Source organism: Stigmatopora nigra, chromosome 1 (genome assembly GCF_051989575.1).
Source record: "Stigmatopora nigra isolate UIUO_SnigA chromosome 1, RoL_Snig_1.1, whole genome shotgun sequence".
Taxonomy (NCBI): Eukaryota; Metazoa; Chordata; class Actinopteri; order Syngnathiformes; family Syngnathidae; genus Stigmatopora; species Stigmatopora nigra.
This window is the reverse complement of record NC_135508.1, coordinates 21,753,205-21,780,579: the sequence shown is the minus strand read 5'-3', so window position 1 is coordinate 21,780,579 and position 27,375 is coordinate 21,753,205. Positions and strand designations below refer to the sequence as shown.

Here is a 27,375-nt window from a genome sequence, read left to right as displayed (position 1 = left end):
ATCCCAGCCAACTACAATCACTTGAATTGGTGGCCAGCCAATCACAAGGTTTTTTCATACTTTTGTATCCAAATCAGGAAATTCCATAATTATTTTTTTTGGAGGGTCGACCCAAAAATAATTATTAGGTGCAGTTTCTTCTCACAGCGCCTAAGATTTGACAACAAACGTGACTTATGCTATCGTCTCTCCAAAAATAACATCATGTATTTCCCGACTATTGTTCTGTCGCTAAATTAAACCTGAATGAGAGTTTTATCCGAACACAAGGTTAATTTGGAACTTCTCCTAATGGACAAATACGTATGGAGCTACTTTGTTTAGCATCTACTCCCTAAAACTCCAGGAAAGCGCCATAAAGAGAAGTGCAGTGTCTTTACACACCCAAAGAGTATTTGCGGGGATGGATGTGCCTGTTGTTCCCGTGTATTAATGTTGTGCCGTAAAGTTTACATGGCGGTTTCTTGCATTTAACAGGCGCTACGCTGTGCCAGACCGTAAAGATAACAGCCACAGTCCATCATTTGAGCAAAGATGTGTTTAAAGAAGAGACAGCCAACCGCAAATGTCATTAATCCCAAACGAGAATCGACTTTCTTATTGCCATTCTATTTTTTCTTTATCTGTGTTTGTTTTATATCGCTTCCTTGCAGCCTCTTTATTATTTTTTTTAAACTTAAAGCTTGTTTCTTTCAAATGGCTCTTCTCCCGACATTTCATTCTGCTCTCCCACCCAGTAAAGATGGCCTCCAACCACAGCGAGTGGGAAAACACACTCGGTGAGAAACGGTCCGCGCTAGCACAAAAGGGCGCCGCTGCAAATTAACAGTTTGCGCACGCACCGTCACCTCTGTGGGATTTTCGATAAAAGACCCTGAGTGCTTCGCTCAGGTGGCGTGGCGCATTTTAGAGGCCTAACCGCTATTTTCATATCTGACCAGCACTAATCAGAACACTGCAATATACTAACATAATGTATTTGTCATTACTATCACACAAAGAAGGACCAAAAATCTGCAAAAAAATCCAATGATTGTTTATTTTTACACTTATTTTAACCTCTTTCATGCTCGTGTCCAATGAATTTAAATGGAATAAATGCATGATTCATTTTCAGAAGGAATTTTTTGTATTTTTGCTGCCTCCCTTCCCACTTGAAATAAATACGACATTTATCACTTGCAATGGTTGTTAGACATCATGACAAAATATACCAGCTTTCAGAGTTGGAATTGATTTGATGTCAATAACTGTCAATAGAAGTGAATGAGTTAAGGATATTCCAAAATATATTCTAGTATATGAATGTATTCTTTTTTTGGGGGGAATGGATCCCAAGATACCCTCACGGAAGTCAGGCCAATGAACCACTACGTCATCAGTGACTGCTTCTGAAAAAAATCTACACATTTTTCCATATTTTTGTCAACATGTCAGGTTTTCACCCCTCACCTAACGTTTAAGTGAGATGCTCCATCTAGTGGTAATGCTAAGAAGTGCAATGCAGGCTGAACTAAAGTGTCTTGTGAATGCCTTGTTCAATTATTGTGTGGTTTTTATTATTTTCTTTTTGCAGTCGATATGGAAAAGTTGCTTTCTGAAGTTTTGTTGTAAATACTCCCAATTTCCTAATTTAAAGAAACACAAAGCACATCATGAAAATATTTTATTGACTGGAAACTATATATTTTTTCCTCCATTACAAACCACTATTGGGGCTTAATGTAGATTGACCATCTTCTGATGGTGACCCATTGAGGGGGAAGAGGCGGAGCTATAGACATAACCAGCAAGCATCTGGTTGCAAACAATGTTGGCAAAGAAAGTGGCTCTTTTGGTTATTCCAATTTTTAGTATCAATCTGGCGTGCCAAGTTTTGTCGGTAACGGTGTTTAGCATGTATATCACAAAACATAAGACAGCCTGGTGTTTGAAGACCTTTGTCGACTTTATGTGTGTGCTAGCCCTTAAGCACACACTTCTAATCTCCTCACACTTGACATTTTGTGTTGTTATTACAGTGTCTACGCCAGGGGTGTCAAACTCAGTTTTGTTGGCGGGCCAGCTAGATCTCCTGTGGGCGGGACCAGTTTATTTTCTGTCATAAAAAGGTAAGTTAATGGCACTGAATGATTAATATCCACACTGAGTTTAAATGAGTTGAACATTTATTGTTGTCAATAGCAGGCAATAGGTTCATTTTTAAGGGTACTTGCAGATCACTAAATTTGTGATTATTTCTTATTGATTTTGAGGAACTTCTTCTTGGTTTGTCGCTTCCTGTTTGTTTTTGGGCATTTTCAAGTGACTCCCTGTCGGTTTTCGGGCATTTTAAGGTTCCTTATTAACTTGTTGGCTGCCATTCAAGGCGCCGTTTTGACGGCAGGTGGCAAACGGGATTTCAGATAGGAAATGGAGGAAAGTGTAGTAGTGTTCGGACTTGATACCACAACTCAAAGACCTGGTTTTTGGCAAAAAGATTACGTACAGAATTTTGCACTTCGGCAGAAAAAATTAGCTACAAAGTGCCCGTAAAGCTGAACAACCATGTAGCCCGGATCGGACCCCCTAGCCACTTTTTCGACACCCCTAAGTTCCACAGACCTCGTCAAAATGTGGCCTACAATTGGGTGAAAAATCCGTAAAGAGAAATACTTGGTATATATTTTCACCACACCACCTCTAAACTGAAGGGACTGCTGTCCATTATTAGATTTGTCTTTGGCAATTTATGTATTTTAGGTAAGAGAGTCAGTCACCTTGCCTGCATTGGGCATTTTCAAGTCACTATCTGTTGGTTTTCGGACATTTAAATGTTGGTAATTAACTCATCGACTACTATTGAACACACTTGATCACACAACTTCTAAAAATCTAGTTTTGCGGCACCCTTGCCTAAAATAAGGAAGCATTTAATTGTGTACGTATAGTAGGAATTAGCTACAAAGTTCCCATCAGGTTGGACAACCCTGTGGGCCGAATTGGACTAGAGGGTCCAACACTTATTATAGTCATTGTAGCATTGTGCATTCTATAGGAAAACTTTGTTGCACATGTGACGATATGGCATAGTATCGTGGTTCAAAGTTATTTGGGGCAAGAAAAACTTTTTCGGGTCTCCACGTCTCTGCAACTGTGCCAAGTTTATTGTGTATAATAAAAAAAAAAAGACTAAAAAACAAAGCAACATAAACGAGAAGGTGGAGAAACTCTTTCACTAATTGGCAGCAGATGCAAGCTCCTACTGCACATTCGCAATAATTGCGGCAAGGTAAAACAGTCACGGTGGATATGATTTATGGAGCCTTTGGGAATGTAACAAATAATAATCTCCAAGTTGCTTTAAGAGCATTTTAATTAGGACAAGGCGCAACGATTACACCTTACAAATACGCTCAAATTGCATCCGTAGACATCATTAGTCGGGAAAGTTATCGTAACGCGCTTCAGAACGGAATCTTAAAACAAACACGGCCACGAAGAAGTTGAACAAAGTGGTAAAAGTCTCCGGGTAATCAGCCCGGACGATCATGGGAACAAAGTATATAACGCCCGTCGTCAGGTCAGAGCTGACGTTTACCGCTGATGGCGCCTCGAGAAAATAAAAGGATCTCACCGCTGTTTATGCCGCTGTCCTTGCTGATTGTCTCGGATGGGAAAAAAAACTATTAAACGGTGCGAAAAATCATATTTTCCTGCATTTTGATGAGATCGGCTGGACCAATTATTTTCGCCTGGCTGTCAAGAGAAATGAACCTGCAATTTCACAAGCATGGCTAACAACCCGCTGGGAGAGCGGCCTGTCTTTCAGCCATGTTTCTTGTAGAGAGAATTGAATGGGGATTAGATAAATGTGTGACCAAGTGCAACAGGTTCGAATTAACAGTATATATATTGCGGGGACGGCTAAAAGCTGGGGCAAGAAGAAGGGCACGCTCAATTCACTTTGTTCTACGTGCCGGTTGTTTGTTATATATTGTCTGGATTGAGGCTCGTGGGAGCTCAAGTCATAACTTTAAAAATAAAAAATATGTTAGCCATTTTTTGTGAGACTAAAGTCCCACCATCGTGGGTTTTATACCTGGTAATTGAATGATTGAATATTGTCAGAGTATTCCGAAATCACTTGTCAAAAGATACATTTGTATATTAAAAAGTGGACGAGTGGTTAGCGCGTGGGCCTCGCAAGGGTCGAGGGTCGAAGTTGGTCCTCACAGTGTGGAGTTTGCATGTTTACCCCGAGCTTGAGTGTTTTGTTTTTTGTCAACTTTAGGGCCAACAACACTGGCTGAAGCCTTGTTATTTGGGTTCCCATGTCATTGTTATTGAATTGAAGTCACTGCTTTTATTGTCATTATACAAGTATTAGATTCACCACAAAGTGCACAAATAACAACAACAAACAAAGACCGATTAATGATGACAATAAAAAATAATGATAAATAATCATGATGAAGAAAAATGATAAATAATAATGATAAAGAATAACAATAAAGAATGACGATAAAAAATGATGATAAAGAATGACGATAAAAAATGAGGATAAAGAATGACGATAGTTAATGACGATAAATCATGACGATAAATAATGACGATAAATCATGACGATAAATAATGACGATAAATAATGACGATAAATAATGACGATAAATAATGACGATAAATAATGACGATAAATAATGACGATAAATAATGACGATAAATAATGACGATAAATAATGACGATACATAATGACGATAAATAATGACGATAAATAATGACGATAAATAATGACGATAAATAATGACGATAAATAATGACGATAAATAATGACGACAAATAATGACGACAAATAATGACGAGAAATAATGACGATAAATAATGACGATAAATAATGACGAGAAATAATGACGAGAAATAATGACGATTAAGAGTGACGATTAAGAGTGACGATAAATAGCGACGATAAATAGTGACGATAAATAGTGACGATAAATAGTGACGATAAATAGTGACGATAAATAGTGACGATAAATAGTGACGATAAATAGTGACGATAAATAGTGACGATAAATAGTGACGATAAATCGTGACGATAAATCATGACGATAAATCGTGACGATAAATCGTGACGATAAATCGTGACGATAAATCGTGACGATAAATCGTGACGATAAATCGTGACTATAAATCGTGACGATAAATCGTGACGATAAATCGTGACGATAAATCGTGACGATAAATCGTGACGATGAATCATGACGATATATCATGACGATATATCATGACGATATATCATGACGATAAAGAATGACGATAAAGAATGACGATGAGGAATGACAATAAATAACAACGATAAATAATAATGATAAATTATTTTTTCATAAGATGTATTAAGACTGATTAACCAACCAAAAATAAAACAAAAACAATAAAATGAACTAAAACCCTGGCCACCACAGCAATGAAACTAATCGCTTACTCACTCTGGCTTTCTGGCCAACAGTGAAATGGGAATAAAACTGTGTTTTGTCCACGGAAATAGACTACAGAGAGTCGTTTAAGTCCAAACTAGCAATTAAACCCAACACTCCCCAATGTAAGTTATACTGGCACTTTGAGGTAGAAACTGACAAATAGTTTAAGTTTTTTTTATATATATATATATATATATACAGAAAATTTAGAAGCAAATACACTGTTATTTCGAACCCACACTGTCTGATTTATCCCCATGTGCCACAAATGTGCCAAATATATATTTCTTTCTTTACATTTAGCCACCCCATCATTCTTCAGCATGAAATATCAGTGTGTATTCACTCAGCTTTTCTCATATGAAGACATAAAAATGACCAACATCACTCGCTTTTTCGGCTTAGAGCATTTTAATTATTCCGTGTTGTCCACCGAATGTGGTGCGATAGTTTTGCATATGTTTCGGGGCTCAAATGTGCTCGTGCGAGAATGACAGCGATAGGAAGGAACAAAGGAAACATGGACACGTTTGGTGAAAGCCAGCTCTCATCAAAACTGCACCCTTGAGGTAAAGAATACTATCCATGGTGATGGCATGTCAGTTGCAGGTTCTCAAGGCAAAATAAAATAAAAATAAAAAGCAGTCACAACTAATTTAGAAATATTTCGCAAAAAAATATGGGGAGATGATGACTGCTGTATTTTGCTGATGTTTGGAGGTATATTTGGTCAAAAACAATACAATGTGGATATCAACACATTTTCTTGCATCTTAGCCGTACACTTAAAATTGCCTTAAAATTGTAGAATTTTATAATTTCTCGTTCGGGTCGGGTTACGGCTTTAATCCGGTCCGGAATTGGGATCGTAAGGTGAAAAATATTGTATGGCACGCAATAGAAATACATGTTACAGTTGTAGAATTAAAGTTAGTACAACTCACACCTTTGGCCAATTTATAAGAATTAAAAAAAGAAGATGCAACTTATAGTCCAGGAAATACGATGTTTTTCTAAAAGTTCAATAAATATTGTTGACCATTTGAATAAGTAGTGGGATGTGTCAAAGTACTAGCAAACTGACTAATTTTCAACATGGGCGACACTGACCTTTTGTTCAGGATGTTGCGCCAGTTGCCATGGTGGCGTTGTATTTGTGTAATCACCCGCTGGAGGGTGAGTACTGGGCAGGGTGGCACGTGGCTGCAAGTGAGCGCCATGACAGGGAACATCAGAAATGTCAGCACGATAATGCCAAGAAGGATGACTAGAAACTGATGGAATGCAAATACATTCAAAGTTTTGACCAACTACTCCACTGTATCTAATGCAATGATAATGGCTGGAGGCAGGTTAGATATTTACATTTTTGTGTCATTTTGGATAAAATTTAACGCTTAGGAAATTATTTTTCAGCTGAAATTGAGCCTCTATTACAACAGCGTGTCAACATCTGATTGAATTGTTTTGCTCTCAAAACGTCCGGTTCACGTTACGTCAAAAACGTGCAACAAAATCACTTTAATCTTTTAATATTTCAGTTTGGACTTATTATTTTTTTATCGGAATATTGCACTATGTGTCTTCATGGCAGGTCATTTCCTGCGGCACACCTGACCCTCGCTCAGTAGTTGGGAAACAGTAGTGCATTATTGGAAAATCTTGTTTGCATCGTGTTTTAAACCCGTTTGGAAATCACATGCCGTTTTGCACATTACAGACTTCTGTGGCCAAAGGCATTTTGAGAAATGGAGTTTGCCATGTGCATGTGTGTGTGTATGTGTGTGTGTGACTCTACTGTGGCCTGGTCTTCGGCGGATCCAAGATGACTTAGCCCAGTCGAACTAGGAGATTAGTCCTTCTTGTCCTTGTGATGGTCTATAGATTTCACCTATTTTGGCCTGCTCGTTGTCTTTCGACCAATCGGCATCCTCCTATGTCACTCATCTGTTCCTCATTGTCTGGTAACCCCAGATTGGACTTTATTGAGCCATAACCTGCAGACATTTGGGAAGTAAAATGAACCCCAAAAGCTCAAAGCACAGTTTTAATCCCATTACACTGTTGGCCAGAAAGCGAGTGTCAATTCCCAGAAGTGATATAACAGAAGGTTGGCTTTTCCATCCATTTAGGTTTGCTGTTATAAGTGACCCTGACTGCTTGATCTTCTAAGTCTGCCCTGTGATTGACTGTGGCCAATTCAGGTTGTCCCCCAAAGACTACCCAAAGTTGGCTGGGATAGGCTCCAGCACCTCATGACCTATGTTAGGAAGAACATTACAGAAAATGAATGGACATTTATTGACCATATTTGTGGTGAAAATGAAGACAATTAAAACTTTAGTTCAAAGCAATATAAAACTAACATACTCTGGCCAACAGAGAAATCCGAGTAATACTGTGTTTTCTGTTTATTTTCCAGAAAAAAAAGATCTATAGGTCATTGCTTGGTGAAGTCCAACCTATCGAATTCAGTAACATAACCCCTGAGGTGACAGTGGGACTTTCAGGGTCTTGTTTGTTTCTCCCCTCGGTGCGAAAACCTGGAAAAATAAAGCCATTTTTCATTGACTGAAGAAATCTCTTCCTCCGAGTCCTGGTTCGAGTCCAGTCGCAACAACTGCCTTTTATTCACTGCAACATTGCCGTAGATTGGCTGGATGAAAGATGACCTTGAGTTTCCTGTTTACTATGTAAAAACATTTAAAGAATGAAAATGGAAAAGTGTAGCCAGATAATGTCCATGGAGCATTCAGCACCCTAACCGAGAGTAATGGAATGAGAACAGGAGTCTGCGCATTTGGCGAAGGGGGTTGAACAGAGATTTGTTGGCATTAGTAGCACGCATCGCTAGGAAATATCATTGTCTGGGTTGCCATGACAGCGAGGAGATGCCCTCTCTCGCTCTGCCACTCGTCCCTCATTTTCTCCACTTGCTCGCATTTGTCTTTTTCTTCCCCGGTCTTAATCTCAGCCCCTGAGCACTTCCTAAACGCATTGTACGAACCCTACATTTTTCCATCGGTCCATCCATCCCGAACGAGTGCATTCTTCTGACAACGGGAATTGCTTTCTGCTTTTTTTAAGACTAAGTAACGTGACAAAGAAGAGAGAAACAACAAGGGAGGCTTATCAAACTTCCGTCGCAGTACTATTGACCTGGCGACGACTTTATCAAGTGTTTCGTTAAGTCCTTACTCAGACAAACTGCGAGAAAATGTGCGAGGATGGAGCCCACATTTATTAACACATGATTCAACAGTGGACGCCTGGCGGAGGTGTGGTTAGAATGTCCGCTTCACAGTTCTGAGTCAAAACAGTGGTCGACAAGTCAGTAATCGGTGCTCGGTTTTAGAGATTTATTAATTTTTTAATCATAGTTTTTCTTACATAGGGTTATCAAAGTCATTTTTGCTAGTGTTAGTTACAGTTTCATTTGCAGGGCAAACAACCTACCATGATTTAATCTACATTTTTTTTTATAGTCGATGGATAACTTATAGACAAAAACACTAAATATTAATTCTAAAAGGTAAATATACGGTATGGTTTCAAGGAAACACAAATATCGACATATTTCTTTAAATTTGAGCATGAAAGATGAAGTCGACATGCATGATTGACTTTGGCGGGCCGCATAAACTTATGTGGCGCCCTGGATCTGGCCCCCCGCTTATATCACAGTGCTGAAATGCACTCACATTTCAGGTCAATGTTCGAAAGGGGAGGGGCTGGCGGTTTTGCCGACATACTTGAAGCCAGGAGGCAGTTCTGACATTTTGGCTATAAAGGTCTTGATGAAACATTACTTTTTGCACGTATACACGCGCATGTGCAAGCACCAGTTAGCCATGCTATGTTATTTATTTTTTTATTTAAGTTCTATTGCCGATTACTTTGAAACACAAGTTTCAGCTTCTACGAAGAAACCTTGGCATATGGAATTTAATAAATGCCACCTGGGTGTAGAATGTTAAAGATCATATGTACAGTTTGTATTGGTTGATTGTTTCATGTATAATTTTCTTTCTTGTGTTTATATTGTATTTAGACAGATGATTCAAACCTGCTTAGCTATTTTGCGGCGGGATAAACTGTAAAAATCTCAATGAAAATTCTGTTCCACGATACAAAAGAAATTCAACTTACGAAATGCAAAATCTCCAAAATATCATGCATCCCTTGAAAATTAAATACACACTATCCTGTATTTTTTTTTTGAAACTTGCAGTATAGCATTGCTCTCTCAATTGGCCGTCTCTCAACACCACGCTGACCTTTCATTGGCTAAGACATTATTTGTCGTAACAGAGTTCTAACACGTTTTTTTTCCTCTTCAAATGTGCTTAAAGCATCTGCATTCTTTATTTTTCATCTTTGGATCCCTTCAGCAACAATAGAACATGTTTTTCAGGTGATTGTTATTCATCAATGTCTTTTGCATCTTTATAACATTTTTCACATGTATATAGGGGTAGTACTAAAGATCTTGGAATTATGCTAATTAAATGAAAAAAAAACCTTTCTACTTATATAAAGAAATCCAAAGTACAAAACGACTTTTGAAACCAATTCATATTGTAGGTAGAAGTACTACTGTAAATAACGCGGCCCGTCTTAATGATTATTAGAAGTCAATTTCTCCATCCAATCCGAAAGCCCTAAAGGAGGCAGTGCTGGAGGAGAACGGCAATCGCAACATAGTAATCTTAAAAAGTGGAGCAGGATTCACCGCAGCATGGCAGATGGCGAAAGTCATCCGCCCAACCCAATTAGGCTAGAAACTGAAATAAGATGGTTGGCTAATAGAGCTAACTAGGGCACTGAGACGAATAAAAATCTGCTCCGGTTCCACCTTCACCCGCAGTCCAACTGCGGTTGATCCTGTAAAATTATAGCATATAAATCAAGAGAACTATTTTTTCAAAGAAATATCTTTGCTCAAAAGCCACTGCTAAAATCATTTGAGTCGCCATTAAAAGGGGTTTGGGCATCTCTCGCCATAAATGGCAGCTAATGATTTACCATATTTTCTCGCATACACACCATATTTGTCGCAAAAAAATTATGACTGAATTAATACTACGGCTTATATGCGCACAAATTAGACTTGACATGCACGAAACTGAAAAGTGACAAAGTCCAAACACCATAACGCATGACAATGCGGCCAATACGGTCATTTATTTCAAAATTGAGAAATGATAAATCGCTAAATAAAATGTATTTTGACGTCTATGACTGAAATTCAAGAACAATAAATAAACTTTCTTGCATAAAACGTGAAAGGACTCACTTGTGCCTCCCATTGGTCGCTCGGGATGCCACCATCTTACCTAGGGATGACAAACTAGTTCGCTACGGACACACTTTCTGGTTGTACTGCTCACGTGACTCCCTTTTTGAATTTGTCTACGTGCAAGCGACACCCTTTCGGAATGTGCAATCCAGCAATCGATTTATAAAGTATCTGAGAAATACCACGTGCGATGATTTTTCTTAAGATTTTCCCTTTAGAGTAACACGTTCATACTCCCTATTAAAACCATGAATATACAGGTGAACATTGTGAATCAGATTGTAGCGGAGAAATTGTTAAATTCCAAGATTTCATGGCAAATTTAAGGGCATGGCTAATACGCGGAGGCGGATAATATGCGAGAAAACACCTACAAATGTAAACCAAAAGATTTTTTACCCAATTCCAATCCTCAGAAAATGATTGTCTCTGATTTCCACTAACTGTCAATCCGATTTTTGATCAGGGACGTCCCGAGTACACATTTTGCTCACATGAACAGAGACGTACCTTGATTCCACTTGATCTTGAACTTCATTGATGTAGCAGAGCCATCCCTTGGAATTTTTGGGGCATCTGCATCCATTTCACTGGTTTAGATCAGCACACATGCTGGTAAACTTGGCATCGAAGGCATGAATCATTCATTTATCCTCTGCCCACCCTGAACAGCTTTCACAGTGGTGCCATTGACAGAGTCATTTGAAGATCTCATCTAAAGGAGTTGCATTTTGGCAGGCGGTGGTGGAGGCAGCTTGGGGAGCTCCCAGTTTGTGACCACCACAATATGAGAGAGCAAAGTTGAGTTATTAAAGTAAGGAATGCGCTGGGAGGTTTTTTTTTTTTTTTTTGCTTGGTGCATCCATAATGCAAATCTTAGGGAGCAATTAGCTTTTAGAATTTCCAGTTCAATCTAGATCTACAGGATTCTTTGGTGATGACTAGTGGCTGCTTCTCTTCAGATCTCAGAGCGGATTGAAGGCTCTAAGGGGGAGGCACTATCAGACGGTTGGACGCACAGGACCAATCGGGTTTGTTGTTATTTGAGCCCGAGCTGCGACAACATCAAAAAAAAAAGGATTGCGCCAACGACACATGTCGGACTAGATTGAAGAAGAGGGCTGCTTACAACTTTGAGGGAGGGTTTGAAGCAGGGGTATAGAACGGGAGGCCCATAGACATAACTAGTATGTATCTCATTCAGATGTTTGTGTGTTGTGTGATCAAGTGCGTACAATAACAGCCAATAACTTTGCAAGGAATCTTAAATATGCACGAAACCAACAGTAAGTCACCTGGGAAATGCCCCCAAATCAAAAACCATCCTGAAAAGTGCTTCAAAATAATAGGAAAGTATACAAAATACACCGGTGATCTTTAAGTACTGTAAAGTTGAATTGAATGCTTTTTATTAACTTTTTGGGCCAAAAATAAACTGGTTCGGACCACTTGAGATCTAGTTGGCATTAATGTGGTCCACAAACCAAACTGAGTATGCCACCCCAGTTTTAAAGTGACAGACTACTCAAGCGTGCTAACCACCCTCTCAGCAGACCTCCTTTAAATTTTCTATTATCTTAATTTATTCTATTTAGTTTTTTTCAGTGTTGGTACATTTTATTTATTCATTGACTCATTTTTTGAACCGCTTTGTACTCACTAGTGTCACGGGGGATGCTGGAGCTTATCAGTATGCAGTAAATTCTAGGTTCTGTAGATGTCGCTTCATAATGTTGACATCTTAATTGTCTGGGGACATTGCTTGCTGACGCACTATATTTAAATAGTGAAAATGGCGGACGTGTCAAAGGGGAATGCACATAGCATGACAATATTAGCAGTCGACAATAATGTCTTTAACTTCTACCAGTGAGAGAGACGATCCGGATTAGAGCCGGAAATGAGTAAAACTAACGGTTTTACAAAAAACGTTCTAAAAGAAATCCCCCCCACACAAGTTGTAGTATGCCGTCCACAATTTGAAACGATAAAAAAATATATATATATATATGTTGACAGGTATGGGATTGTCTGCGCAGACCACAAAATTAGCCACGACCGCTTCTGGCTGAGCATGTGGACCAACTTGTTTCAATTAAAATTGAAAAAAGTATTTGCCGCACCAAAGTACAGAGAGTTTTGTGTACGTATTAAGGAAATTAGTGATGTTTTATAAAGGGAATCTCTGCTCGAAGTTGACAGGAACGGAATTGGACATCTCTGCTAGACAATCTGTCTGAAACTCTTTCCGAAAAGGTCCGCAACTCGCTTTCTGGGTCCTGGGTAAAAGTTGACGATTACTCATCTAAACTAGGCTGGTGCCAACGTGTAAACAGTTCTTGGCCTTCTTTTCCGCATCACTGTGTGCCCTGGACATTTACCACTGGCCGTGAATCTCAAAGATGGCCGTGAACAAGTGCCAGTTCCCGGATAAAACACGGCCATTGTTAATTATTCTGTTTCACGCCATAAAATGCGGAATTAAATACTTGTTTTCTCTTATTTTGCATCTATAGCCCACAGTAGATCTTCTTTTCATAAGCCGCACGCTCTCCGAACACAGGTTTTGCCTCTTGGGCCAAAATCACTCCAGTCAAGCAAAATAAGCAATTTTGCAGCATGTTTTGTGGAAATTAGACCAGCGTGAAGTGTCGCGTCACAGACGAAGACGGCCCGCAAGTGAGGAACATGGTTGTGTTCGTTCAAACATTCATGAGTCAGCTGCACCACTTTATCAGATTGTGTCATTATAGCAACCTGGCTCAAAAAAAAGGTGTCTGTAACAAAATGTAAACATTGCGATAGTTCACCTGGTACAGTGGGAATAGAGATGGGTTGGTCAAGGGGGACTGCCATATTTTATCTTCTATCCCATGTATTCTCATAAGGATTGAGGAGGCTCAAACCTCTCCCAGGTGACTACAACCTCGACTGGTCGCCTGTCAGCCATAGGGCACACAGAGAGACAGATGACCATTCGCACTCATAATCACATCGCCACCAGCGGGAATCGAGCCCGCGCCAGCTTGCACCGAAGTCAGGCGAATAAACATCTACATCAGCAGGCAGCATTATTTCATTCATAGATTTTTGGAACTGTGGTCGCGGGCGGTGCTGGAGCCTATCCCAGCTGAAGCAGGGAACACCCTGAATTGGTGGCCAGCCAATCACAGGGCATGAGCAGACAAAAAAAAAAACATTAATGCTCAAACTCATACCTAGGGGCAATTTATAGTGTCCGACCAACCTAACGTGCATGTTTTTGGAATGTGGGAGGAAACTGGAGTACCCAGAGAAAACCCACACAGACCCATGGCCAGCCAATCACAGGGCATGAGCAGACAAACAAAAACATTCATGCTTAAACTCATACCTAGGGGCAACTTAGTGTGTCCAACCAACCTAACGTGCATGTTTTTGGAAACTGGAGTACCCAGAGAAAACCCACACAGACCCTGGGAGAACATGCAAACCCCACACAGGTGAACCCAGGAGCTCAGGACTGTGGCCTACAAGCTAACTATTTTATCTTCGAGATAGAAAAATAAATAAATAAATAGATAAAACAAAAATGGATTTGATTTGGACTCCCGCCCAGCATGAAGCGGTGACAATACTTTTATTTGACTCGGTCACAGAGGTTCACTCTCCAAATCTTGCTGTGAAGTGTATTCAGCAGGCAAACAAGTCCTCGACATTGGGGCTCATTCACTGGCAAAGCCATCATTCGCTTGGTTGCATTTGAATTGTGCGCTTGTGGCGTACAGCTCGGGTGTCTTCTCCAACACATAAGTAAACGCAATATTACATCCAAATGACTAATGGCTAACATCATAGCAACAAGCACTGGCAAAATAAAATTAAACAGGGCCCCGAGTGTGACGTGTTTCAAAGGATGGTTCTTGGATTTAATGGAGTGGATGGGGGTAGGGGGTGCTAGTGCAGCCGAATAGGGGTATGGGGCTGCTTATAGAGATGATTTAACACTAAATTATTGCTCCGCCCATCATGTTACATTTTTTTCAGGAGCACGACAACCCTTGAATGAAATAATATCATGTAACTGTTGACCACTGTTAGGCGTTGTAAAAGGGATGTTGTTTTCATGAACTTAATTATATATATATTCACCCCATTTACTGGAAAATGTGTTTTTAGATTTTTATAGCGCCACCTGCTGTTCCGGAAGACCGATTCAAAAGTCACTTCTGTTTTTTCAATTGTTTAGACCACAACGAAAAGACAAAACATTGTCAATATTTCCACTTTTGATGGAGTTTTTGCAATTTCCTGGTTTATAAATGATGGGACTATCTGAAAAAGAGAATTTGGAATGTTAGAAATGTGTCAGAGGTCGTACAGAGGGTGTACTCATTAACTCATGCCAGCATCAAATGCTTTTTTTGGCAGACTGCATTTGACTTATTTGTTGATAGGATGCAATCCCTCCAAATATAATTCCAAACATGACCTGTTCCTCAGCAGGAGAACTTGGAATTCTGCTTGCCAGTAATGCACCAATATGAAGGAGGAAATCCTCCACAATATTTTCTGCTAGCACACAGTTGTACATTAAGGCAAATATGTTCATCCCAAATGGGAAAATGTAGCTATGAAATTCTGATTTCAATGCAGGAAGGTCACTGGAGCCATGACCCACACTTGGTTGAGGTGCTTCTATTTTTAATGTCTCCCTCGGCAGAGCTTTTAAAGATTGTGTTGAATAGTCATTAGGTCATGAATGTGACTATATAACTTGTGTAGAATTTAGATGTCAGTTATTAATGCCACATATCACAACATAAAAAGAGATTTAAAGTGTCACTGTCACTTTAGAGATGGGCTGTCAAACATACGGCCCTGGGGGTCAGATTTGGCCCGAGGGGGTGTTCTGCCTGCCTTTGTAGCTCATTCCTACGACACATACAGAATCAAATGCTTTCAGTTTTTTTTCAAAGTTTCAATGGTCGTTCATTCTACTCACCCAGTTAAAATGGATGGGACACCTAGCGCCATCTATGGCAGCTATGTAGTTACTGTATCTTCACGCATATATGCCGTAGTTTGGCGCACAAAAAAAGTGATTACTCAATCAAGAGTACGCCTTATATGTGCACAAATTCGACTTGAAATGCACGAAACTGCATGGTGACAAAGACGAAATGCAATAATGCAAGATAATGTAGTCGATATGGTCATTTATTTCAAAAGAGAGAAAAGATAAACAGATAAAACGCTAAAGAGAATTTATATTGACGCATTTGAATGAAATTCAAGAAAAACATAAACCGTATCTTGCAAAAACGTGAAATATCTCACCTACTTGTGCCTGCCATTGCTCGCTGAGGGCGCCACCATCTTACCTAGGGATAACATATGAGACCGTTACAGGCATTAATATGGAGGTGAAAATTGTTGATCAGGGGGCGTTTTATACGAGAGAAATTGTAAAATTGAATGATTTTAAGGCAATTTTAAGGGTGCGGCTTATACGCGTGTGCGAAGAATACGTGAGTAAATACGGTACCTCTTTATGACCAAAAATAATCTAGATCTAGTTGGCATGACTGGACTTGAGTTCTTTAGAAAATGTACCAAAAACAGCGTGACACCGTTTTTATTTGGTCTACATTGACATTTTTCACTATGTCAGAATTGGACAAAATCCTTCAGCAAACCCAACCATTCATCCGAATACTTTTAAAAGTGCATTAATATGACCATAAATGTTCCTAACAAAATATCTTGCATGATCTTGAAAGCTCATGAAAGGCATCTTTCTGTATTTTTTCCCCAAAAAGAAAACAGTGCACTTTCAATCAACACTAATCCAACTTTAATTTAAAAAAAAAAATGGATTCCAGTCAACAGAAAAGATAAACATGAGCTCCGTCATTACCAGTCGTAGCACCACAGCCGAGATAATGACATCCTGCAAAAGTATATAAAAAAAAGGCTGTTATCTTATTTTACAATTCTCCAAAACATAAAACGTCTGCTGCTTGCCTGCGTATCTATGACTACAGTCTTCAAATAATCTGCTGGGGTTTGTTCTTCTCCACCGTCTCTGCTCATTAAGCACTAATCACAAAGTGTGTGTCCGAGTGAGCACCGGTGACTGACCATTACACTTTCCTTCCAGCTTGTCCCTCTTTTGTGCATCACAATTATAATCACCATTTGATGAAGTGGACTAGGATCTCCCCTAAACAAAACAAAAAAAATTCAAATAGACTGCCAAACTGTAATCAACCAGACCACCACCACCAACACCCCCCACTTCCCTTATCCCTCATGGCCGCCACACAAGCACAAGATGATCAGTAACCCACACACGACATGCACCGACTGACAGCTCGCCCACGCCTGTGCGCCCATTTACACTTCTGGTCTCTGATTAGTACAGATTATTTATGCTCGTATCTTTCACCCTGCTGTTTATAAACCGTGGCCAGTTTGGATTTACATTGGCAAATGCTTTGTATGAGGTGTTTGGGTATGTGTAGGAGAGACCAGTCTGACCTTAGAGTCACAATTCAGATGTTAAAGTCAAAATTCAGGCTTTGTTCTCCAAAATTTGATTTTATTGATTTTCTGATTTTAAGTTCTGATTTTAGAGTCAGAATATTCATAACTGGTTATTTTTTCTCATTCTGACTGGATTTAGAATTCTGTTTTTTTTACTAATGAGAATACCGGTTAATTCCGATTTTTTTTTTTTATTCTCAAAAGTTATTATAAATCAGAATTCTGGTTTTAACCTCAGAATTCTTAATTTAATGTCAGATTTCTTGTTTTAGTGTTAGGATTCTCAATTTAAACTCTGAATTCTGGTTTTAATCAGAAAATTGCAGTTTCAAAATCCAAATTTTGTTTTCAATCTCGGAAATTCTTACTATTCTAGGAATTAGGACATTATTATCAGAATTATGATTTCTGAGAATAAAGTCAGAGTTGTGACTTTATTCTCAGAAATCAGAATTCTGATAAGAATGTCCTATTTCCTAGAATTCCAATCACTGAGAACAAAGTCATAATTCTGAGAATAAAATCAGAATTCATAGATTAAATTCAGAATCCTGATTTTGGATCGTACATTTTCTGATCTCAAGGTCAACAATTCTGACTTGAAAGACCAAATTCAGAAACTAAAATTACAAACCTTTCCCCTAACCCTCTTCGGTACAAGAAGGCAGAGGGTGCGTCTCAACGAAACTCACACTCAACACGTCCCTCGAAGAAGCCTTCTTGGCTAGGGGTCTGAACTTTAAGGGTGTACACCACACTTCCCTGTTTAATTCCCACCTGTATTACTTGCTCTGTCATACGTGCTGTACATAAAGAGAGCAGGCTGAAAAGATGGAGAAGGGGATAAGCAAGCAGAAGCAGCAGCAGCAGCCCATAAACACAAAGACCTAGAAAAAGGAGGAGGGGCTTTGGGCATACCGGCCCAGAATTAGAATCCGATCCACCACTCAACAGTGCCATCTATTGGATGGCGTCTCGTTCCACATGACCTCATCCTTTATTCCTCCCCAGATGTCTCATCTTGCTTGTTACCCTTCATCCCAAACGCTGCATCCTGTCACTCTATCACATGCATCACACACGCCTACATCACAGACACCACATTACATTCGTGCACGCTAGTGCACGGACGGCCTGATTTGTCACTTTGTCCTTGTGCCTCGCACACCAATGATTCACTCTAAGTAGCCTGCTAGATCAGGAAAAGAAAAAGGAAACCTATTCCCCTTAACGTCCTCTTCTAATTTACCTCTTTACTTTTGAGTCCAATGTCATTTTATTCCAACAGCCACCCACCCCCCTTCTTGTTACCCCTCTCACGCATTCTTTGCCTCTCTCTCTGCGTCCTCTGGCTCCCCATGTCTCCACGGCGCTGCCGCCTCCAACAGGAGACAGCAGTGTCGGATAACCAATGTCGAGAGGCAGGATGACTGGCCTGTGTGTGGGTGTGTGTATGTGTGTGTGTGAAATGAGTAAACGTGTGTATCAACTTTACCATTCACCTAAATTCCTTTCGATCGTCCACGCCGTCTGTCTGTACTGAGTAATGTCACATTATAGTATTGAAGATCATAACATTTAGTATTCGTTACTTTGTGAGTAAATGGTTAATTACAACCAATGGAAAAAATCAAATCTATTGTAATATCTTGTTTTGGTAGTTTTTCCTCAGAGGGTGGGAACAAATTAAGTGGTATTTCGTTCATTTCTATGGGAAAATTTGATTTGAGATACGAGTGTGGTCCCGGAACACATTGAACTCATATTTCAAGGTATTACTTTACATGGCTGGCGCTGACCTGGGTGGATAGACAAATAAACAGAATGACAAATGAATGGACAAATGGAGATTATAGCTTGCCTTCCAGAGTACTTTAATTCATTCAATTTCAACACCCCCTATCCTCCTCAGGGTGGCAGAGCTGACTTCGGTACCCTGATCTGGTCAGTCGTAGGGGACACAAAGACAGAAGATCAGAAGATGTACCCCACAATCAAACCACCACCGAGCGAGAATGGATCCCACGCTGCCGGCATCCAAGTCAGGCAAGTGAACCACTACAGCAGGGGTCACCAGCTCCGGTCCTGGACTGCCCCTCTCCAATCTCTTTTCCATATGTCCCTCCTCTATCACACTTGAATTAAATGATCAACTGACCAGAAAGCTGCCCTGAAGCCTGATAACTATCCTGATCATTTGTGTTGGAGGAAGGAGACATTGAAAACAGACTGGATAAGTTACCTTAAGAGCCATTTCCGGCCCATGGGCCATACCTTTGACACCAATGTGTTAAAGTATAGCTAATGCATAACGCATGCCTATTCCTTCAATTTATTGGTTGCTATTGACAGCGATAGACGTCAAACCTGATTTAACCGGAACGGATTGCAGTAATTATTCGCTCCCTATCTATTCCTGAAGCATGATCATTCAATGCCAGACATCCCACTTGGAATGGATTTGACGTCTATCCCTTCCAATGAAAATGAATGAGTTGAGATGTCACATTCACTTTTCATTTTTCATGTTTCATATTATTTTAGCCTTGCTAGCAATGAAAAGGATCCATATCAACATTACTTTTGTTTGCCACAACAACACACGTACAGTAAATGCTGGCAATATGAGAAACATGTTATACAGTATTCACTGTTGCCATGGCTACATTTCCTTTCAGCATTTGAACTTGTGATAATAATTACGCTCTATACAGTGCAATATTGTTGTCAGTAGCCGACCCGCACATTAGAATATGCTGCCTGGTCAAAGCTTTTTCAATAATAAAACAATATACTTTTTAATCTTTCTTATTCTGAAGCTGTAAAAAGTGTGCACATTATTATAAGTATTTTTTTTTTAGGTGACAAGTTGGCTAAGTGATTAGTCATTCATATTTTGCTTTTTTTATATCTTTCCATGATTGTTTAGGGTGTTTTTGTTGGTTGATAGAGGGCTACCAAAACCTTTGATAATGTGAAAAAGTATGATAGTTTTCTGTAGTTTTGGTTTATGGATAGTTTTGACCAAATTGTGCAAGTGGTTGAAACTACGGTTGCGAGGGTGGATCGTATAAACAAAAGCTTTGTGACTCACCTTTGCACCAATCTGCAATTTTTAGTCTTGGTTGAGCTTATAAGGAATGTTTTTGCAATGTGGGAGTAAGTTTCCTGTGGAATCCCACTCACATGAAGTCTAAATATAAATGACAAACTTAAGAGCTGTGAGAAAGAAGTACCATATTTTCTCGCATATATGCCGTGTTTGTTGCTTAAAAAATGATGACTGAATCCAGGGTACGGCTTATATGCGTACAAATTAGACTTGATATGCACGAAACTGCAAGGACTAGGACGAAAAGCCATAACGCAAGACAATGTGGCCGATACGGTAATTTATTTCAAAATAGAGTAAAGGATAAACAGATAAAACGCTAAAAAAATAGATTTTGTCTTAAGATTTTCCTTTCAAAGTAACACATTTGTACCCCCTATTAAAAGCATAAATATGGAGGTGAAAATTGTGAATCAGGGGGCGGCTTATACGAGAGAAATTGTAACATTTGATTTTAAGGTCATTTTAAGGATGCAGCTTATATGGGGAGGCACCTAATATGGGAGAAAATACTACTAGCAGAAAATGAGGGAGAAAAAGATTCTAGAATTGTTGTCATTAATTTTAATATTATTATTTTATACTATACCAAGTATTAGCATAAAAACGGAATTGAAAGTAATAAGATTGTTAAGCTGTACGAACGGTAGCTTTTTCTCTGCTGTAGACGTTAACTGTTATTGCCAAAAGCACTCATTTACTTCCATAATAGTAAAGAAAACATGTTTTTTATGTGCTTTCTTAAGTGTTAGATGTCCCATCATGTGAATTTGCATACTATCATAGTGAGAAATTGACAGTGTGTTCTTTACTAGGCTTTCATATTCACTATTCAAATGTCATTTATGATTAAGTTTCACAAAAAAAAGATGATTTTAGCTTCATGTTCTTGACATCTTTGCCACTATGAAAATTGATTTGATCATCCGTGCCCTTCAAAAACAGAGTGAAAGAAAAATAAGTCATTTGGAATGGAGAATAATTTAAATGCAAAGTCAGGTCACCTCTGAGCCGTTCATTCTGGAGAGCAAAGATTTTGATTGATGTCATACCGTAGCCACGGTAAATCAAAACTAGGTTTTTAGCGGCATTTCCCTGTAGCTGAAGATGCAAATGTTGAGAAAAGTCTTTATGTATTCCGATTTGGTTTTGCGCAAATCACCGAAAAGCCATTATAGTGATCAAGAGCAGTTGTCATCACGAATTGCCCATAAAAACATTCAAGCCAGCTTTTTTTTTTGTCAATGCTAATTCAGCTGTCAAAATAAATAGCGGCAAATCCTCACCGCAAGTTGGGTGTCTCTTTTTATTCGGATGACTGTCAGCCGTAGTGAGATCTCAATTGTTTACTGTTTGCCGCGCCGTCCAGTTGGAAACCAAAAACAATGTCACCAGTAATATGGTTCCACGCCATGATAGGGGCATCACGGTGACAAGGCTGTCAGGTACCATTGCATTCAACAGGGGAGACCTTGTTTGGAGATTTTTGCTATCAAGCGGGCTTTCTTTTATTTATTTTTTTTGGGTGAGCCGAGGTTGTACGATCTACTCATGACGGACGATACTCAAAAGTTTAAAGATTAAATCTGTATAGTGCGTTCAGACATGCCTCAGACGCAACAGTACCGCGACAATTTCAAAATAAAATAACAGATTCGGAAATAAAAATGTTTTTCCAATCCAATATCCTCTTTTGGGTGTTTTTTCAGAGGGTTGGAACGAATAAATTAGTTGTTAGTTCATTTATTTGGCAAACATTCGTTTGAGTTACAAGAAAATTCAACATACGAGCTCAGTCTCGGAACGCATTAAGCTCGTATCTCAAGGTACCACTGTATTCACATCGAAGATGGTGTGTGGATGAGCTGATCATGTTTTTTTTTGCTAAACCCTCCGCTGTTTCTGCCATACATTGCTTCTAATAAGCCCCGCTTGTTGCCTTTCCTTCAGTGAGCCAAACTAAACGTGTAGGGTTCTTCTTACCTTACGGCTTCCTCGAGTGTTCTGTTGATTTTTCAACAATTCTGCACACCACATGACTTCTGTTTACCATTACAGATGTTCTGTAGAAACAAGTAAAAAGAACAAACCGAGCGGCGCGATAAAACCAGCAACTGCAACTCTAACGAGAGCAAGGTTGTGCCATTATAAACCCGAGAGATGAGGACCCATGTAGTTATTTTATCCAGGCAGATTCCGCTCGGGAAAGGGAATCTCACGTGGGCGTGCGAGCCGATGCGGCAGGTTGATGGCAGCGAAACTGTAAAGTAGCGCTCATTGAGTTAATGATCTGTAGTGTGGATCTCTTTCTTGAGGAAAAGTTTTCGCTAACTCTTTCCGTGTCACCCGATAGCTCGTTATCTCCGACCTGGACAGGCCTAGTTAAGCACCGTAATTGATCGCGGGAAATGATCCTAATTATGATTCTCCGGCATATGTCGATAAAGAAAATATATTTTTAGAGCATTTGGTTTTGACATCTAACGTTAAAAATGGAACAATGCATTCACGTCTTTCTGTATGTTTACAAGGATGAACTGAAAATGAGATTTAACAAAATCAAAATGATAGGTATGTATGATTTATTTTTTTTGCTTACGATGTTCTTGATTGACATTGTTTTGGCGCATGAGTGAATTCCTAGCACCATTGTTTCTGTTTTGTTATTCATTCACTTATTTTCCGAAGTGGTTATCCTCACAAGGGTCGCAGAGGGTGCTGGAGCTTATCCCAGCTAACTATGGGAGACCTTGAATCGTTTGCCAGCCAATCTCAAACCCGGACAAACATACTCATTCATACCTGGCGTTAAATGTGTGTTTTAGCCTAATATGAATGTTTTTGGTATGTGGCCACAACTAAAATACCTACCTAGAAAACCCACGCAAGCCTGGGGAGGACATTTAAACTCCAGACAATGAAGTCCGGCCTAGAATTGAACTCTTGACCGCAAAACTGTCAGGCCGACGTACACTTGTCCACTGGCCTTGACTTTTTTATAGTAAATATTTCAAACTGTGCGGCACAGCAGATGAGTTTGCATGTTCTCCCCGAGGCTGTGTGGGTTTCCTCTGGGTACTCCGATCTTCTAACATTTTCCACATGGTAGACTGATTGGACATTCTAAAAGTTGGCCCTAGATTTAGGTGTGATTGTGCATGGTTGTCTGTCTCCTAATGAGGATAAAGCGGTTCAGAAAATGAATGCATGAAGTCCAAAGAGGGAAAATCAAATTTTCACGAAAATCCGTATTAACTGGCCATCGTAAGAATGGAACTCAAGAACATCCTGTGTTGTCTCAAGCCTTTGACGAATGGACAATACCAAACTTTTTTGTCCTTCTGGCTTTGCACTTTTAGTAGTCGTTTTTATCCTTTTACTCATCAAGCCATTTAACTTTGTCCGAGAATTTGAAGCTCGCCTGCCCTTGCAAATTTTTGGCAGGCTTGCCTTCCTATTATATGCTAATGAGTGTCATGCACCTTTCCTAAGAACTTTTGTTCAGGGAAATGCCGTCCTATAAAACCATCACTCAGCCTTTTTCCTGGATGCTACTTATTTTACCGACAATAGCTTTAGGGCAGGGGTGTCAAATGTTTGACCCATTCCCTGGAATGACCTGTCAAGCGGTTTATCTAATTCAGGCCATGGGATTGTTTTGGCTTTCAGACTTTCATTTTACATTGACACCTTGTGAAATTTCTCGCATACATGCCGTATTTGTCGCAAAAAAAATGATGACTGAATCAACTGTACGGCTTATATGCGCATAAATTAGACTTGACATGCATGAAACTGCAAAGTGACAAGGACAAAATGCCATAATGCAAGACAAATTTATTTTGACGTCTATGAATGAAATTCATGAAAAAAAGAAAAACATATCTTGCATAAAATGTGAAAAAAAACACATTTGTACCTGCCATTGCTCGCTTAGGGTGCCGTCAGCTTACCTAGGGATGACAAAACCAGACCGCTACGCACACTTCCTAGTTGTACTGCTCACGGGACGTGCTTTTTGAATTTGTCTACATGCAGGCAGCACCCTTTAGGAATGTACAATCCAGTAGATGATTCATACAGTATGTCAGAAAGACCATATGCAATGATTTTTCTTAAGATTTTCACTTTAAAGTAACGCATTTGTACTCCCTATTAAAACCATGAATATGGAGGTGAAAAATGTGAATCCGGGGCCGTCTTATACAAGAGAAATTGTAAAATTCAACGATTTTAAGGCAATTTTAAGGGTGTGGGTTATGCGCGGAGGCGGCTAATATGCGAGAAAATATGGTATTTTGAAAGCCATATTTTTTGTTTGTTTTCCTTTATTGGCTTCCATTGAGTCAACAAAATCCAATAATTCTCCTAAAAATAGGCAGGTTGATATCTCACAGGTGATAACAACTTAAAGAAAAGAAAGTACACCGTTGTTTTCAAGGCAGCAAAAATTTGGTCACTGTGTACCTTTTCTGATATGACTGCAGGATGGGTTTCGATCGATATAGATTGGGAAATATTACAATTGAAGCTCTCCAGCGAGCAGCAAGAAAATCACCAGGATTAACATGTTTTGACGGGCAGTACTTTCGTAGAGCCAATAGTGATTTTGATGTAAATTACTTCACAGCAGCGGCTTGTCAGTCATGGATTAGTCAAATCCAAAAATAAGATTTGAACCAATACAAGAATATTATCCACTTTTCAGCATAGTCACTATTTTTTTTCTCTAGTGAGTCTCTTTGTGTTACTGCCACGGTGGTCATTCTTTTTCTTTATTTCTTTTGCTTCCTGGAACCAGCCACGGACATTTGTTTGTTGTTCAGTAAAGCACCCGCCCACGTTGGAAAAAGAAAAAAAATGATTGACTGGTTGTTTTCATAAAGTAAACTGAGAGCTTGGTCTCTTTTGATTACCTCAGTATCAAGTAAGAATCCATTAATGTACGAAAAAAATATGCAAAGATAATAGTCGTACCTCTACTTACAAAATTAATTGGTTCTTTTTGGACTTGGACTTTTTTTGTAACTTGAAAATTCCGCAAGTAGACGTGTACTTTATACGTAAATTCTCTAATTTGTTTGTCCTCACACAACTGCCAACTAAACCCTTTAAAATTGGTTAAAGTGTCCCAATTTGTATGAAAGATGTAAGGAAACACACAAAAATGAGAGAGAATTAAAAGGAAATGATATATTAATGTCTTAAGATAAAAATAAAAGCTGGGATAGGCTCCAGGAAAATGTGTTGCGTTCGTTTGCTATACTCCAAATTTTGCCAGGCTTGGCTATCCGCAAACCAATAAATAAAAGTTCTATTTTCCTTCCTCCAACTGGGTTTGACACAAATGACCGAGTGATGTTAGCTTAAGTGGTCTCCGTATCTCTAGCATCAATACGACTTGGATTTATAGCAAGATCGGCGGATTAGTTGAGTGCGAGACCTGGAGCTGATGGTTCTAGTCAATACCTGTGATTTGGCCTCATTTGTAGCAGCTGTCAAGCTCGTGAGCACAAACAACCTTCTCCTACTGTCAAAGTAAATTGGGTGCACTTCTCTAAACCCTATTTATGGTTCCCATTGTTTTGTTTCAGTACGTGAAATGCACAATTAATCCGACCCTCGCACGGATTGGCGCCAAGAAATTTGGAAGCCACAAAAAGAGTGGAAGAAATGGGTCAAAGACGAAAACAAATTCTGAAACAGACAGGACGAACTTAGTTGTCTCTCTCGCCGTCAATCCCCCCCCCATCTCATCTTCCTGTCAGTCACAGCTGCTGACATCCCCCATCCCGTCTCTGTCACCGTCACCTCAATCACACACCGATCCGATACTGCCATCGCGCACCAAGTGCCGTATCAGACTGTTTGCGTCTGTGGTTGGTTGCGTGCATTTGATTGGGTGCGGTGAACTCTCGCTTGGGGAAAAAAATGCCTTTATGGGCGTGTGTGTGTGTGTTTGTGTGGATGTCTTGTAATTTGACAAGCAAAGCTTCTTGAGAAAAGCCTTGACTGTCGGTTCATCTGACACATTATTATTCTCCGGAAAATCTGTGGATTACTTGAGGCCAAAGAAAAGCGCAAGATGTAATTTCCCATTGTGCAAACGTTGATATCAAATGATTCGAGTGGTGAGTTCGCGGGGAAAACGTAACGGTGCGCTTGGAAGAGACACATGCCGGTAATTGCCTGATGAATGTTAAATCGAGAAAAACGTGCTTGCATGATATTACATTGTCATTTTTTTGTGGCATTTTTCTTTCAGACAGCCTTGGCCAAAGTGGCAGTTTATCGCCACCTACTGTGTCGTGACTGAATAATACATTGTGAAGCGTTTTGTAGTGTTCTGAAAAGTAAAAGGGTATCTCTACTCACGAAATTAATTGGTTCCAGAGTGTTTTCCTTAACTTGGATTTTTTTGGAAGCTGGATAGTAGAGCAGAATTTTACATTGAATTAGCATAATTTGTTCGACAATCTATCACACTACCCACTATAAACCCTTTAAAATTGATAAAAGTACAGTGTTCCCTCGGTTATCGCGGTTAATGGGGACCGGGACCACCCGCGATAAGTGAATTTCCGCAAAGTAGGGATGCCCCTTCAAAAACCCTAACTCTAACCCTAACCCAGACACACAATGAATTAAACTAGCAATTATGAGTTGGCAGGCCACCATTCTATCTATTGTATTCATGAGTCAGCATAGATCCACTTTTAAAAATGTGTATAAGTGGCCTCTCCACAACAAGAAAAAACAACCACTGCAATATGGCGGCATTTACATCACAACCCGTGCTGTTTCATCCTTGTCTCGTTGCACTCTCGCCATTGCAATCCTTGTCCTCATTTACATTTTAATTCCAGAGTGCGTATGTCTCAGATAATCCTCTACACTAACCTAAATGAGGCCTGTGTTGTTTTTCTGTCTCGGCTTTTGCCCAATAAACTAGTTTATGTTTTTTTTCTTCCTTTTTTTA

At 39.5% G+C, this 27,375-nt stretch overlaps 1 long non-coding RNA gene across 2 annotated transcripts in view; it reads left to right on the top strand.

The window, feature by feature from the left end:
- Positions 1 to 20,500, top strand: part of LOC144202587 (uncharacterized) — a 71,780-nt gene extending 51,280 nt beyond the window's left edge. For both annotated transcript variants that reach the window (XR_013327514.1, XR_013327520.1), the window contains exons 5-6: positions 2,022 to 2,111; positions 19,197 to 20,500. This is a non-coding gene — a long non-coding RNA (uncharacterized LOC144202587). The remainder of the gene's footprint in view (positions 1 to 2,021; positions 2,112 to 19,196) is intronic.
- Positions 20,501 to 27,375: the final 6,875 nt, after the last annotated feature.